Source organism: Suncus etruscus, chromosome 13 (assembly GCF_024139225.1).
Source record: "Suncus etruscus isolate mSunEtr1 chromosome 13, mSunEtr1.pri.cur, whole genome shotgun sequence".
NCBI lineage: Eukaryota > Metazoa > Chordata > Mammalia > Eulipotyphla > Soricidae > Suncus > Suncus etruscus.
The window spans coordinates 48,261,010-48,275,898 of record NC_064860.1 but is presented as its reverse complement, the minus strand read 5'-3'; the positions used below and the strand labels follow the sequence as shown (position 1 = coordinate 48,275,898).

At 36.6% G+C, this 14,889-nt stretch overlaps 1 pseudogene; it reads left to right on the top strand.

Moving 5' to 3' along the window:
• Window positions 1–4,728: 4,728 nt before the first annotated feature.
• LOC126025821 (dnaJ homolog subfamily A member 1-like) lies at window positions 4,729–6,169 on the top strand (annotated as a pseudogene).
• Window positions 6,170–14,889: the final 8,720 nt, after the last annotated feature.

Here is a 14,889-nt window from a genome sequence, read left to right as displayed (position 1 = left end):
TTCTTGTCTGTGGAAAAAGCCTGCACATACCTAAAATTAGCCCGATTAAGTTTTAGCTTTTCCATTCCAAGAACAAAAATTCAGATCTTTCTGACTCTAAAGATTTCCTACTGTGAATTATTTCTAAATACGGTGCCTTTGTAAGCAACAATTTTCACAGAATGAATTGCTTCCAGGGGTCACATTTGAACTAAACATGTTGTGCTTTGGATAACGAATTGTATCCGAATGAAACTTGAATACATAAGAGGCATCCGCCAACATGCCAGGCCCATCTAAGGCAAGAAACATCACTGTTTGAGCACTGATGTGCGCCATAAACAAGTGATTTCCTGTAGCAGGTCTGTTTATTGCCCAAGGTTTGTTGGACTTATAAAATATGCTTCAAAGCAGTAGAACTGAGGGGTGTCTCCTCCACTCAGAAGCATTCCAAAAACCCCACCCACATTCTGATTTCTCACTCAGCCACAAGATTCAAAATTGATGGAAGGAAAAACAAAACTTTTCCGCTGAGCCTTTTTTTTATTCTCTGTATCCTATAACCAACCCATCTTCTTAATCTCCTTGTTCCATGCTATTTGGGCCTTTCTTGGATTTTATTCACCTACTTGGCTCCAGCTGTTTGAAGAGAGTAGAGAATAAGGCTTCAAAATGGCAAGTCAGATTTTCTCAAGACACTGGGATCTTTCTAAACCTCCTTATTGGGATAGTTCATAAATTGTTATTATTCTGCAGACCTGTCTCTTCTTTTTCTTCCCTGATTCAGTGCCAAGGATCAGCCACCTCTCATCTTTTCCTCTAGTCATAATTAAGGATGGAGAAGGAAGCTGGAAAATAGACTTGAAACTGAAGACATACCACAGCCAGTTAGGCACTTGACTTGCTTGTGGTAGACCTGGGATATACCTCCAGTACCCCAAAAGATCCCCACTGAGTGTAGAGCCAGGAGTAAGACCTGAGCACCACTGTATGTGGTCCAAAACCAATAAAAAATTTCAACATCTACACACTAGAACTCACACAGTCTTTACACAGGGAAAAGTGCTTGTATACAAAAACTCTCATAAATGAATCCTCCCAAATAACCCAAGTCACCCAACCTAGGTGCATATGGTGAGTTTCAAATGGACACCATTAGTGTTTGCAACTTAAGGAAAGTGCTCTCTTAAGTTTCCAACCATTTAGGTTTCATATTTCAAACTTTCAGATTAAGTGGTACTTGTAGAAACTCATAGGAAATAAATCCTACAATTCCATGTCCTAATATTGTGGTTACAATTTTTATACTTAGATTTTTGTTTTAGTGCCACAACTTGCTATCATATGGCTTACTCCTGGTCCTGCATTCAAGGATTACTCCTAGAAAGATTTAGGTAACCATATGGAGTACTGGAGGCCAAACCCAAATTGGCTGAATGCAAGGCAAATGAAATGCTCTACCCACTCTATTATCACTCTGCTTCCTATTTTTCTTTTAATTTAACAGATTTTCCCCTCATCATGCAAAGTGGCCTGTCTTAATTAAATGTTGAGAAATACAAATTTTGTTATAATACAAAACTAATTTCCCTTTCTAGAACACTAACAGTGTGGAGGCTGAAACACTCATCCTAAAGATTTAGTCTGGGTGACACTTTTCTCTCTTCTTTTAGTCTACGTCATAAATTTTTACTTTCTATATCCAGTGTGATAGTATGATACCAATGTTTTACTATGGATCACCTGACATTCTTTTCAGAATCATAAAGAGTATAAAAAGCAAAGCTTCGGGGCCGGGCGGTGGCGCTAAAGGTAAGGTGCCTGCCTTGCCTGCGCTAGCCTTGGACGGACCGCGGTTCGATCCCCCGGTGTCCCATATGGTCCCCCAAGCCAGGAGCAACTTCTGAGCGCATAGCCAGGAGTAACACCTGAGCGTTACCGGGTGTGGCCCAAAAACCAAAAAAAAAAAAAAAAAAAAAAAAGCAAAGCTTCAAGAGCGCTTGTGAGAAGACAGCACCTTGCTTGGAATGAAATGCTCTGGAAACATATTTTGGGCAGCAGCAATCCCAGAAGGGCCATCAGTCCCATCAGCTTCAGGACTGGCATTCTCTGGAATTTTTTCCCAGAAAGTGGTTGGAGGTGGGGAGAGTGGTTGCCCTGGAACATGCCGTAGCAATGAGACATGTTGAAAGGGAGGGGTCTCGGGGGAAATCAAAAAATAAACCTGTAACCCAATGCCAGTCTTAAATACTCTCCACTAAACCATAAATCAAGAGAAAGTGAAATAATTTCCATCACACTCCAATGGTATGTTCTCTGGGGTTTGCAAGAACCAAAGAGACAATGTGGAGAAAAATGCATTGTTCCAATTTTGAAATCAAAGCTCAGCTCGTCAGAAGATAAATTTAATAAGCTTTAGTAATAAAATGTAAATCCCAACCATGCCTATATTAACAAGCCAGAAATTGTTAGACAATAAAGCAGCTTTTAGTGGAGAACATCTTTGTTTACATTACAAGACCTTGCACATAAACTTTGAAAGTACACTATCTACTGAAGGAAATATTTTAATTGGCCATTAAAGTATCCTAATGGAGCAAATTCAACTTGTTTAAGGTGTTGTCTGATTAGTCTCTAGTTCTGATAGCTCACTTCACTGTCTCAATGTTGTAAGAATTATTAATCATTATGTCCAATTTTTAAAAACATTCCATACTTGATCCACTTCTGGGTAGAGGTTATTCAGACCTTAGAAAGATCACAAGTGCTTTGTAGCAACACAAATATCTGAAATTAGTTATCATTATTGCATCATTCAAATATCTCATTAAATAATGTCTTGGCAAATTTTGCTCATCAAATTTTTTGAGCTCTGGATGTGTTTTATTTTTATTCCTTTTCCTGTCTCTCAAGGTTTCCTTCATTGTTCAAGGTCTATCTTAAGCCACTCGCTGAAAAAACTTTCCCTGATTCTCTATCAGCTTTACCCAAAACTATTCTTCATTTCCAACTCATTGCTTCTATCTTCACTAAGCATCTGTAATGATCATATTACTTTGTATTGTATTACTAGCTGATATTTGTTTTCCTGAATTAAAACAGTAAAACAAGAGCCGTAGTGCAGCCATTGGGCACTTGCCTTGCACGCGGCTGACACAGAACAGACCTCGGTTTGATCTCCCAACATCATATATGGTCCCCCACGCCAGGAGCGATTTCTGAGTGCATAGTCAGGAATAACCGATGAGTGTCACTGGGTGTGGTCCAAAAAGCCAAAAAAAATTTATAAAAAGTAAAAAAAGTAAAGCAGACAATTAGTCAATTTGTATCTACAGAAATTAATAAGATTAGTGAACATCCAATAAAGATTTTTAAATTTTATAAATTGTCCAATTTTGATCAGATAGAAAGTAGTTTTCAATATTTGGTTCATTCAATGTAATTTACTCATGTTGATAATTATGAAGCCCAAATTTCAATTAGTTAAGATAAATAATTGTTCTCTTTCTATTTCTAGATTTAGTTTTGCATTTCAATAGGTGCTAAAAAATGAACAAAATATTTTTGCATGTATATATACTACTTCAGATATGTCCCACACCAAATGCCATACTCTACACAAATGAATAATATATTTGGGATTTGATCTTAGGAGAATCTAATGAGGTTCTTTCATAATTTTTTTATTTCAAACTCCCCTTCTCATTCCATCACTCAATAAATCTACCATGTTAGTTTTTGCAAAGTGACATGTCTGAACACCTAATATTTACAAGGCATTTTTAAGCAGGTCAGTAACAATGCAGTGCTCTTACCTATAAAGAAATGTAGAAGCATATAATTAAACTCTACCTCTTAATGTATAAAAACCAAAATAGAAATTGTCTAGAACTCTCATTTGAGAGTGGAGAAGTTTCTGTGGCCTGAGCTGCACACAGCAATACACTCCCCTCCTGCTCTCCAACACCAACTTCAGCCAGTTTACCTCTCACTGGCTATAGAAATGGTGACAGTAAAACAGAAGAAAGACACTTTCAAGTGTCCAAAAGCCAGACCTTTGGAAGTAGAAAGAAAACAAGGCAGGAAGGAAGAAGTTGAGAAAGGATGTAATGGAGGAACAGTAGTCAGGGCTGCAGTTATATGACTACTGTGGAAGAGTCGTAAATCCAAATCACAGATCAACAACACTGAAAATATGAGATCTAAGTTTCAACTACCAAACTTTGTTATGTGTCTGTCAGGCTGGCAGGTGGGAAGTGAGGCAGGGAAGGATGGATGATAGAGTATGGGAGCACTGGTGATAAAGGTTGACACTGGTGATGGAATTTGTGTTTGAATCATTATATGCATAAAACTCAACTACTGGGGCCGGTGAGGTGGTGCTAGAGGTAAGATGTCTGCCTTGCAAGTGCTAGCCAAGGAAGGACCGCGGTTCCATCCCCCGGTGTCCCATATGGTTTCCCCAAGCCAGGGGCAATTTCTGAGCACTTAGCTAGGAGTAATCCCTGAGCATCAAACGGGTGTGGCCCAAAAAAAAAACCAAAACAAAACAAAAAAAACCTCAACTACTAATAACTTTTTAAATCACAGTTCTTTAAATACAAAATAAAATGATGAAAAAAAGTACTATGATGTTTGACGGGGGCTAATCATGATACCATGTAATTGAAAAAAACTTGCCAAAAACTGGTCTTGAGGTAACACTTATTAGAATCCAAATGATAGAGAGAGGTTGAACATATTTTCCAAATGTGTGAAGTGCTCTCTGGTGCAAAGAAAAGGGATTTATATGACAAAAGATGAGAACAGGCAATTAAAGAAGGTGGAGCAAGTGACCAGTCCAACTCATTCATGGATATCTTTAATATGTCATTAAGAGGAGGAGGAAGGATGAAGAAAGAAAAGAGAGGTAAAGCTGTTGTGCATCAACTCTCAGCAACCCTGGAAGATTTATGTAATTGGTGCAACAAAAAAGCCAGTTCTACAAAAGAATGTGATTTGTGACATGTGAAAGCCAAGGAGTAGAATGAAATAGTAGAATGGTGTCCCAATTGCAGGGGTACTGGAATACAATTAAGAATTCATCAGACAGGACCTAGAATAGTTTAAGAAATTCAATCTGTGTGCATGTAATACCAGAGTCATGGGGAAATTATTTAATCCTAAAGGCAGATGTAAACGCTGCAATGGAAGGTAGTCCAAGAGAATATTCTGTAAATTCATGTGGCAAAAGCATAAAAGATAGCTAGATGATAACATTCCATAATCAAAGGGATTTAAAAAAAAAAAAAAACAGGACAGAAGCCATGAAACATTATCATTGTTTTAGATCAGAAGGACCAAACTTTTTTAGTAGGCAATAGAAGACTTTTCTTGTGTATGGACATACAATTATTTAAAGCATTGTGTTGTTTGAAGCCAATATCTACTCTTGACAACCAAACTATTGTCATCACCTCTCCTCCAGGTTAGATTGTCAAGTAGGGAGATAGCAAGTGTGTTTTAAATGAAGGCCTTCCAATTTACTAAAGAACACATGAAAATGGGTCACCTAGTTGTTGAATTTAAAGTAAACTCTCTTTTTTGTTTGTTTCTGTTTTGGGGCCACACCTGGCAGAGCTCGGCGGTTGCTCCTGGTTCTCTGCTCAGAAATCAATCCTGGCAGGCTCGGAGGAGCATATGGGATGCCCGGATTCAAACCAACACCAGTCCTAGGTTAGCCACTTGCAATGCAAATGCCCTACCACTGTGCTATCTCTCCAGCCCCTAAGATAAACTCTCTTAAGAAATACTTTCTTTCTATTTAAGCACCATGATTACAAGCATGTTTGTAGTTGGGTTTATAAAAATAATAATAATGATGATGATAATAATAATAAATAAAGTAATTGAATGAGTATCACAGATAAAAAAAAGAAAAAAAAACAAAGCTTTCTCTCTCCTAATAAACTCTTTTTGCTGGAAAAACGCATTCCTGAGAGAAAGGAAGTAGAAGGCAGCTATAAATTGGACCAAGTAGAACTAGTAGTATTGAATTCAACTCAGGAAAAGAAAAAACAACAACAAATATTACAACAGAGAAGCTTACAAGGACGGTAAACATCCCCCCCACCCTGGGATGGATGGGATTCATTGTCAAACTGTTTCTTTTTGTGAATTGATATTTTGTTGTATACTGTGCTCTGAATAATGGCTTCTCATGCACATAATTCCAACACAACTCTTTATGTGCCCAGTAAGTTACATACACTGCTGGCATTTTATATGAGTCATGAATGAGTGAAGGACTATAAATAATAGACTCACTACCTGCACTTGTTTTGTTTTAATACTAAACTATAGTGGTGTTTAAAAGTTAAATAAATTATAAACTTAAATATGAAAGCTCTGGCTTTGCTCTATATGTACGATGACTTCAGTGTGCAAGATGAATTTAATACCTATAAAAACTACTTTTATGGAAAATTGCTGCTAGCAATTTTTTAGCTAATAACCCTGTAATTGATTTTAGCTACATACATGGAATAGCTTAGACTGAGGAGCTAAGCTGGACATATATAATTCAGCCTGTAGTAACAGTGACAGAAAGATATCTTTCTTTTTTATTTTATTTTATTGAAACCATTGTGATCGACAAAATCCTTCATAGTTGAATTTCAGATATACAATGAATCAGGGCTAATCTCAACACTAGTGTCAAACTCAACTCCATCAATGTTCCCAAAGTGCATTGTATACCACCACTCTTTGTTCCCTGGCCTGCCAATAGAACAGGCCCAGTTAAGTTTAGATGTTAAAGTCCAGGTCTCTTGATTCTATTGTTGTTGACTTTGGCTTGGATAGAAAAGATACTAAAAAGAAAGGGTTTTTCATTTATGCTTCTTCTTGAGAATTTGTAGAATCACATTCCCATGTTCTCTGCTATTTTGATTCTTTTTTAAATATATATGAAACTCAGACCTTGTTACATTGTCTCCTCTGGATCATAATTAGCATCAGTAGTAAATATTGGTGCAGGATATACTTAGATAGAATGACAGGGTATTTATATAAAAAATAATCACATGTATAAGATAAGATGGTATTTTTTTTAGATATGCTACAGGTTAATTTAAACCAGTTAACTGTGTGCCAAAGTAACTGTCATGTTGGTAACATAGCAAATTATAAGTAGCCTTAATTCTTTAATTATAGTATAATTTTAATTACCAATAATAAGTTTAAGTCTTGTTCACAAGTTTCAATCTGAATATCAGAATTTAAATAATTCTTTTTTTTTTTTTTTGGTTTTTAGGCCACAACCGGCGGTTCTCAGAGGTTACTCCTGGCTGTCTGCTCAGAAATAGCTACTGGCAGGCACAGGGAACCATATGGGACATCGGGATCTTCGAACCAATCACCTTTGGTCCTGGATCGGCTGCTTGCAAGGCAAAAGCTGCTGTGCTATCTCTCCGGGCCCAGAATTTAAATAATTCTTGAAATGTATGACTAGCTCCTTAATATACTGGTTATAAAGTAAAAATGTAATAAAATAAAAAACAGAAATATATAAGTGAAAATCTAAAATATTGCTAAAGCAAAAAACCTTCACCCAAAACATTCCCTGAGAAAGAAGAGGGCAAGAAAAGGGTTGTTTTGAGAAATATGGGGACTATCTTCGCAAATCCATTTCATACAGATGCAATGTGCTACTGAAATGACATTAATAACACAAACCAAAGCTGCCAATCATGTATGTTGAGAATCATGGCAAAAAGGAATCCAGACATAGGGACCAACCTTGACAAAAATACCCCAAAGATTCTGCTGCATCCAACTTACCAAGGGTCCCCGAGAGCTAAGGCTCCAATAATTAGTCTGATGTTGTTTTCCTATGACCTGAAACCTTATGTCCTGTAGCAGGAAAACCATTCCCAAACTGCAATTTGTGGTTAGGACTCTGCTTACAAGCACGAAGTGGCACAATCTTTCAGAAGCTGTGGGGTTGTGTTTGTAGAAAAGAAAATCAAGCACAATGCCAGAGTAGATTCCCAAGGGCTCCTGGGTGTTCCATATCCTGCAACTTGAGCTACAAAACCAGAATCCACAGTGCTAAGTACTGGCTGGGTTTTGACAAGTTGATCAAAACCTCTTAACTAACTTTGGGAATAGTATTCTCATCTTTAAATAAAAGCAGTCAAAATTATCTGTAAAGAAAAGAAAAAAAAATCTCTTACTTGAGTGTAAATTTTACTTGTTTGTTTGAGGACCTCACCAAAAGTCTCAGGCATAATCCTAGCTCTATGATCAGGAGTCACTCTTGGCAGTTTTCAGGGGATAATATGGGACTTTGCAGTGAGTGTTGGATGGGATGAGAGAATAAAGGAACTCTTATCCACTGCTGGTGGGAATGCTGTCTAATCCAGCCTTTATGGAAAACAATATGTAGATTCCTCAAAAAAAAAAACCCTGGAAATTGAGCTATTATATGATCCAGCTACACCACTCTTAGGATATATCCTAAGAACACAAAACACAATACAAAAATGCCTTCTGCACACCTGTGTTCATTGAAGCTCTATTTACAATAGCCAGAATCTGAAAACAACCCAGATGCCCAACAACAGATGAGTGGCTAAAAAACTGTGGTACTTATATACTATGAAAATTTTCTCTTCATCGATGAACATGGAAACTATTATGCTGAGTGAAATAAATCAGAGAGTGATAGACGCAGAATAGTCTTACTCATCTGTGAGATATCCAGAGATAATAGAGATGATGTTTGAAAGGACCAGCCCATGATATGAAGCTTGGTGAACTTCAAAGATTGGTGAGCACAGTTAGGAAATAACTACACCAACAACTATTATGATAATGATAGTGAGTGAGAGAAATAGAATGCCTGTCTTGAAGACAGGCAGGGGATAAGGTTGGAGGGTGATGGGGGGTGGGGGGGCATTGGTTGTGGAAAGGTTGCGCTGATGAAGGGAAGTGTACTTTTTTATGACTTAAACCCATTACAATTACAATTACAAAAACATGTTTGTAATTACAGTGCCTAAATAAATATATTAACAAAAATAAATAAATTAATACAATATATTTAAAAATATGGGATTCTGGGGATCAAATCTGTTTTGGCCACATGCAAATAAAACTATCTACCTGCTTGGCTATATCTTCTGCCTCTTACTTGGTTTTGAGTTCAGGTAACTTCAGCTTTCTATTGGTACCTTCTATACTGACATCTAGAGAATTGAACTATTAAAATGTTGCCAATGCTAACATGTATTTATACACAAATCTTCAATCTGTTTTTGAAATTTTGTTCATTATTTATTCTTTCTCTCTAGCACTATAATTTTATATGGATGTTTTCAAGCTAAATAGGAGTGGAAATTATTTCATATTTCAAGTCTATTTTTGAATATATCTACTTATAAGTACCGCGCGCAACCGATTGCGCCACTGGAGCTCCTAACCCAATACCCATCAGATAAGGGGCTAATCTCCAAAATATACAAGGCACAGACAGAACTTTACAAGAAAAATACATCTAATCCCATCAAAAAATGGGGAGAAGAAATGAACAGACACTTTGACAAAGAAGAAATACAAATGGCCAAAAGACATATGAAAAAATGCTCCACATCACTAATCATCAGGGAGATGCAAATCAAAACAACGATGAGATACCACCTCACACCACAGAGAATGGCACACATCACAAAGAATGAGAATAAACAGTGTTGGCGGGGATGTGGAGAGAAAGGAACTCTTATCCACTGCTGGTTGGAATGCCGTCTAGTTCAACCTTTATGGAAAGCGATATGGAGATGCCTCCAAAAACTGGAAATCGAGCTCCCATATGACCCAGCTATACCACTCCTAGAAATATGCCCTAAGAACACAAAAATACAATACAAAAACCCCTTCCTTACACCTATATTCATTTCAGCACTATTTACCATAGCAAGACTCTGGAAACAACCAAGATGCCCTGCAACAGACGAATGGCTAAAGAAACTGTGGTACATATACACAATGGAATATTATGCAGCTGTCAGGAGAGATGAAGGCATGAAATTTTCCTATACATGGATGTACACGGAATCTATTATGCTGAGTGAAATAAGTCAGAGAGAGAGAGAAAAAACGCAGAATGGTCTCACTCATCTATGGGTTTTAAGAAAAATGAAAGACATTCTTGCAATAATAATTTTCAGACACAAAAGAGAAAAGAGCTGGAAGTTCCAGCTCACCTCAGGAAGCTCACCACAAAGAGTGCTGAGTTTAGTTAGAGAAATAACTACATTTTGAACTGTCCTAATAATGAGAATGTATGAGGGAAATGGAGAGCCTGTTTAGAGTACAGGCGGGGGTCGGGTGGGGAGGAGGGAGACTTGGGACATTGGTGATGGGAATGTTGCACTGGTGATGGGTGGTGTTCTTTACATAACTGAAACCCAAACACAATCATGTATGTAATCAAGGTGTTTAAATAAAAAAAAGAATATATCTACTTATCTCCAAGTTGTAGCTAAAAATAATTCATGAGGAAAACCTGGAAGAGAGTATATTATAAATGGAAACCAATATATTCAAGAACTAAAGGGTTTTGCTTCAATAATAAGACATGTTAAGGTCAAGATGAAGGCAGAATTTCAAACAAAAATCATCTCAAATCCTTTTGTTCATTTAATTTTTATAGCTAATGACTTACAAATTTGTAGACTCAAATGTAATATTTGAGGGAATCAAGTACAACTCTCTTAGTTTACATGTTAGGAAACTGAGACCATTATTTAAGACTTATGCAACTGAGTGGCAACATTGTTGTTTACTGAAATTGAAATATGATGTCTGAGGTTGGCAGGAAAGAATGGGATGAAGATAAGTTGATATTCATACTACCTCATATTAATATACATATATATCATGAAGGTTAAAAGGCCCAGAAAATAAATAATTTAGGGCTAGCACTAGTAGATGATAGGTAGGTAGATAGATAGATAGATAGATAGATAGATAGATAGATAGATAGATAGATAGATAGATAGACTATATTATCTAGCTATCATATTATTATATTTGGGGGGTATTTATCCAAAATTTTTGAAAAGACTAATTAAATAATATAAACCAGGGCTGGAGAGATAGCACAGTGGTAGGGTGTTTGTCTTACACACAGCCAATCGAGGATGGATGGTGGTTCAAAACCAGGCATCCCATCTGGTCCCACATGCCTGTCAGGAGTGATTTTTAAGCACAGAGCCAGGAGTAACCCCTGAGCACTGCCAAGTGTGATGACCCAAAAAAACAAAAAATTAAAAATTAAAAAGCCTGACAGAGAGAAACAAATAGTGCAAGTATCATTTAAGTAAAAAATGTATTAAAACATAAAAAGTGTATTAAACATTGACTTCATAGAAACAGAACACAATTATGGTTACTAAGTGCTGGTGAGGGGGAAAATAAAAAGTGTCTAACAGATATTAATTTTTAGGTATTGATTAATTAATGTCTGAAACATAGCTAATGCATAATTTGGTGATTAACTTTTATTAAATCACTAAAATTTTTCTGAGAGGAAAATGCAAATTTTCTCATACAGAAAGATAAATATGTGAAGAGATCCCTTTATAATGTACATCAAATCATAGCATGATTCACTTTAAATATCTTGCTGAAAATGCTGGAAAGGGCCTTGTAAAACTTTCCATTGTTGATAGAAAAAAGCCTGAATAACTAACAAAACAAGCTGAGGAAGTAGCTAAGATTGAGCATTTACTTTTCACATGTGAAACCCTGAGTTTGATCCTTAATACCACCAAAAACACGAAAAGTAAGAAACCGACATAAAATTAATATATACTGCTTTATTCAGATTTCTTTTTATCAGTACACACTGGTTTGAAAAACAAAAGCACTGATTTGAAAAACAAAATCAGGAAGATACATTTTCCAGGTGGAATTTGAAAAATATCCAATATTTAATCTTTAAAACTCATTGCAGTGTGGCAGTTGAGAACTGAACTTTATAGTTGAGCAAACTGGCTGCACTAGATCTCTTCCTATCTGCTATGAAGCTGCCCTGAAGAGAACATAGACAGGATTAGGAATGACTCCTCATGAAACCACAGTCTATCTGAATGAAATTCCTAAAGGTCAATATCATAACTTGTAACTGTTACAAGAGGAATGAACAGAACATTCAGTATGAAGAGGGGAACAAATGACTATAACTTTCCTTTAGAAAACAAAACCAGGGGCCATAGGGATAATACAATGGGTAGGGAGTAGGCCTTGCAAGCTTCCAACTCAGATTTGATACATAGTTCCCACATGGTTTCATAAGAACTGCCAGTAGTTATCTTTTCTTTCTTTCTTTTTTTTTTTTTTTTTTTTTTTTTTGGTTTTTTGGAGGTCACATCTGGCAGTGCTCAGGGGTTACTCCTGGCTCTATGTTCAGAAATCGCTCCTGGCAGGCTCGGGGAACCATATGGGATGCCAGGATTAAAAACCACCATCCTTCTGCATGCAAGGCAAATGTCTTACCTCCATGCTATCTCTTCAGCCCCACCAGTAGTTATCTTTGAGCAGAGAACCAGGAGTAAGCCCTGAGCACAATCAGATCTGACCGAAAATTCAAATAAAATAAACTCAAACTCAATGCAAATAAAATCTATGAAATGAGAAAAAAAAATCTCTTGGAAAATAAATTATAAAACTGGCCTTGGTTTTGATAAAGACATTTACAGTGACCACAATTTAATTAGAAATATCTTTCAATACAAACAAATATACTAAAGTAAAACCCTACAAGTAATTATTAACACAAATGTAGATGTGATAATCCAGTTGCTAGTCCTTCCTTTCTGAAAATACTGGGGCATAAGGGGATTGGTTCTGCCACAAAGTTCTTTATTTTTCAGTTAATGCAGTATAAGAGTCTTAATCTGTAATATCACTTTGAGCACAGAATTTAAGTGTAATTTTACTTAATGGGAATGAAATTGACAATCAAATTAACTGTGGCTCTTTTTATAAACACAATTAAAAGGAAATCTCAAAAATGCAACATATTTAAAAATTGGGAAACACCTACCTAATTATATGTAAAAGAGAAGGACAAGAGAGCAGAGTAAACACTGTTGTCTTGGGAATTTCAGGGATCTAAATGACACACATGAGACCCACAAATAAAATAACTCAGAGTTGCTCTAGACTAGACAGAGAGAGTTACAAGAAATATATGATAGTGGAAAGGATGAAGAAATGGTCTTAAATCATAGGGTCTGGGTGACAGGGTGGTCATTATATCATCAGCACAGCACAATAATGATTGCTTACCAGCTGAGATAAGAGGAAAAAATAATTTTTTACAGAAGAAAATGTGTGGTATTCTCAAAGTATCTGAGCAAGAGGGAGGCCCACACTTTTCAGGAAGGTCTATCACTGTCTGAAGTGACAATGGAAAATGAAGGGGTGAGAACTACTTTTATTCAATTGTTATTAGTCTATTTTTAATCTTTTTTTTTTTTTTTTTTTTTTTTTTTGGTTTTTGGGCCACACTCAGTGACACTCAAGGATTACTCCTGGCAATGAGCTCAGAAATTGCCCCTGGCTTGGGGGACCATATGGGACGCCAGGGGATCGAACCACGGTCTGTCCTGGGTCAATGGCGTGTAAAGCAAACGCCTTACTGCTGCGCCACTGTTATTTTATGTTATTATTATACTTTTATTCTATGTTATTATTATGAGCAGGTATATAGTCAACACAAAATATGTCACCTATGTAAACTTTTTTACGGATCTAGAGCCATAAGCCAACACTAATGAGACACAGCTCAACCTGCATAAGCAATAAGTTCAGTCTCTACCACTCTCCTAAATAACCATCTCCACAACACCATAGGGTCTCTGACTCCAGCTGACAGCAAGATAAGTATAGGCATAACTAAAGTTATCTGACAAAATCAGAAATCAACCCCCAATGAGCACCTGGGAGAGCACCACATCACGAGCATGGGAGCACTTCAGCCAGACTTTGCACAAGCAGCACAAGGAACACTATGGCCAAGTGTGTGAGCACCACAATCAATCACAAAAACAACAATCCATCATGAAAATCATGAAGGGAGGGGTGGAATTAAAGAAAAATAAGGTAAAAATTAAAAGCAGGAAACTAAAGTTTAAAAAAGTCAAAGAATGGAGTTTTTCTAAGCAAGGGTAAAAAGAATAAAGTCCTATTTAATATATAGAAAGCAAGAACATGGCACTAAACATAGAACTCAAAAAACAAAATCATAGCTCATTTTTATGGTCATCGCCAGCTTTTACCTTCAGAAGACAATATATTGAGTATTAGGAACTGCTCAGAAGGTAATGGTTAGAGCTGTCAGGTAAAACACAAAACAAATCCTGAGCATACCTCTGGGTATGACCTAAAAACAAAAATAAATTAAAAAAAAAAACCTATCTTGCTTCACAAGAAAAAGAGAGAGTGATGCTGAAATGAACCACTCAGGGCTTCTGTATGAATGAAAGATCATCACTATCAAAGATAAGCAAGAAGAGATGCTTGCAGAGAGACAAATGTCTAAAGGATGTTGGAGATGAGACACAGAAAGAAAATTGAGAAATTTCCTGCCATCTTCATGAGGTGTAAAATCTTCCATATGCTGTCTAGATATATTAGGGGATAAAATTAAATATTCTTTCTTGAGGAGATGCTTTGCTACCAATGAAAAGTGCCAACTCCTAATGTTTGGCACAAATCAGTCCACATATGGATTCTATGAATAATTGTGGGAGATCTCTAAGCTCCGGTAAGTCCACATATATGTGTTTCACCCAGTTTACTCGACAGGTTGGCAAATCCTTCCTGAATAATACATGAAGTCAAGAAAATCCACTAAGGAAG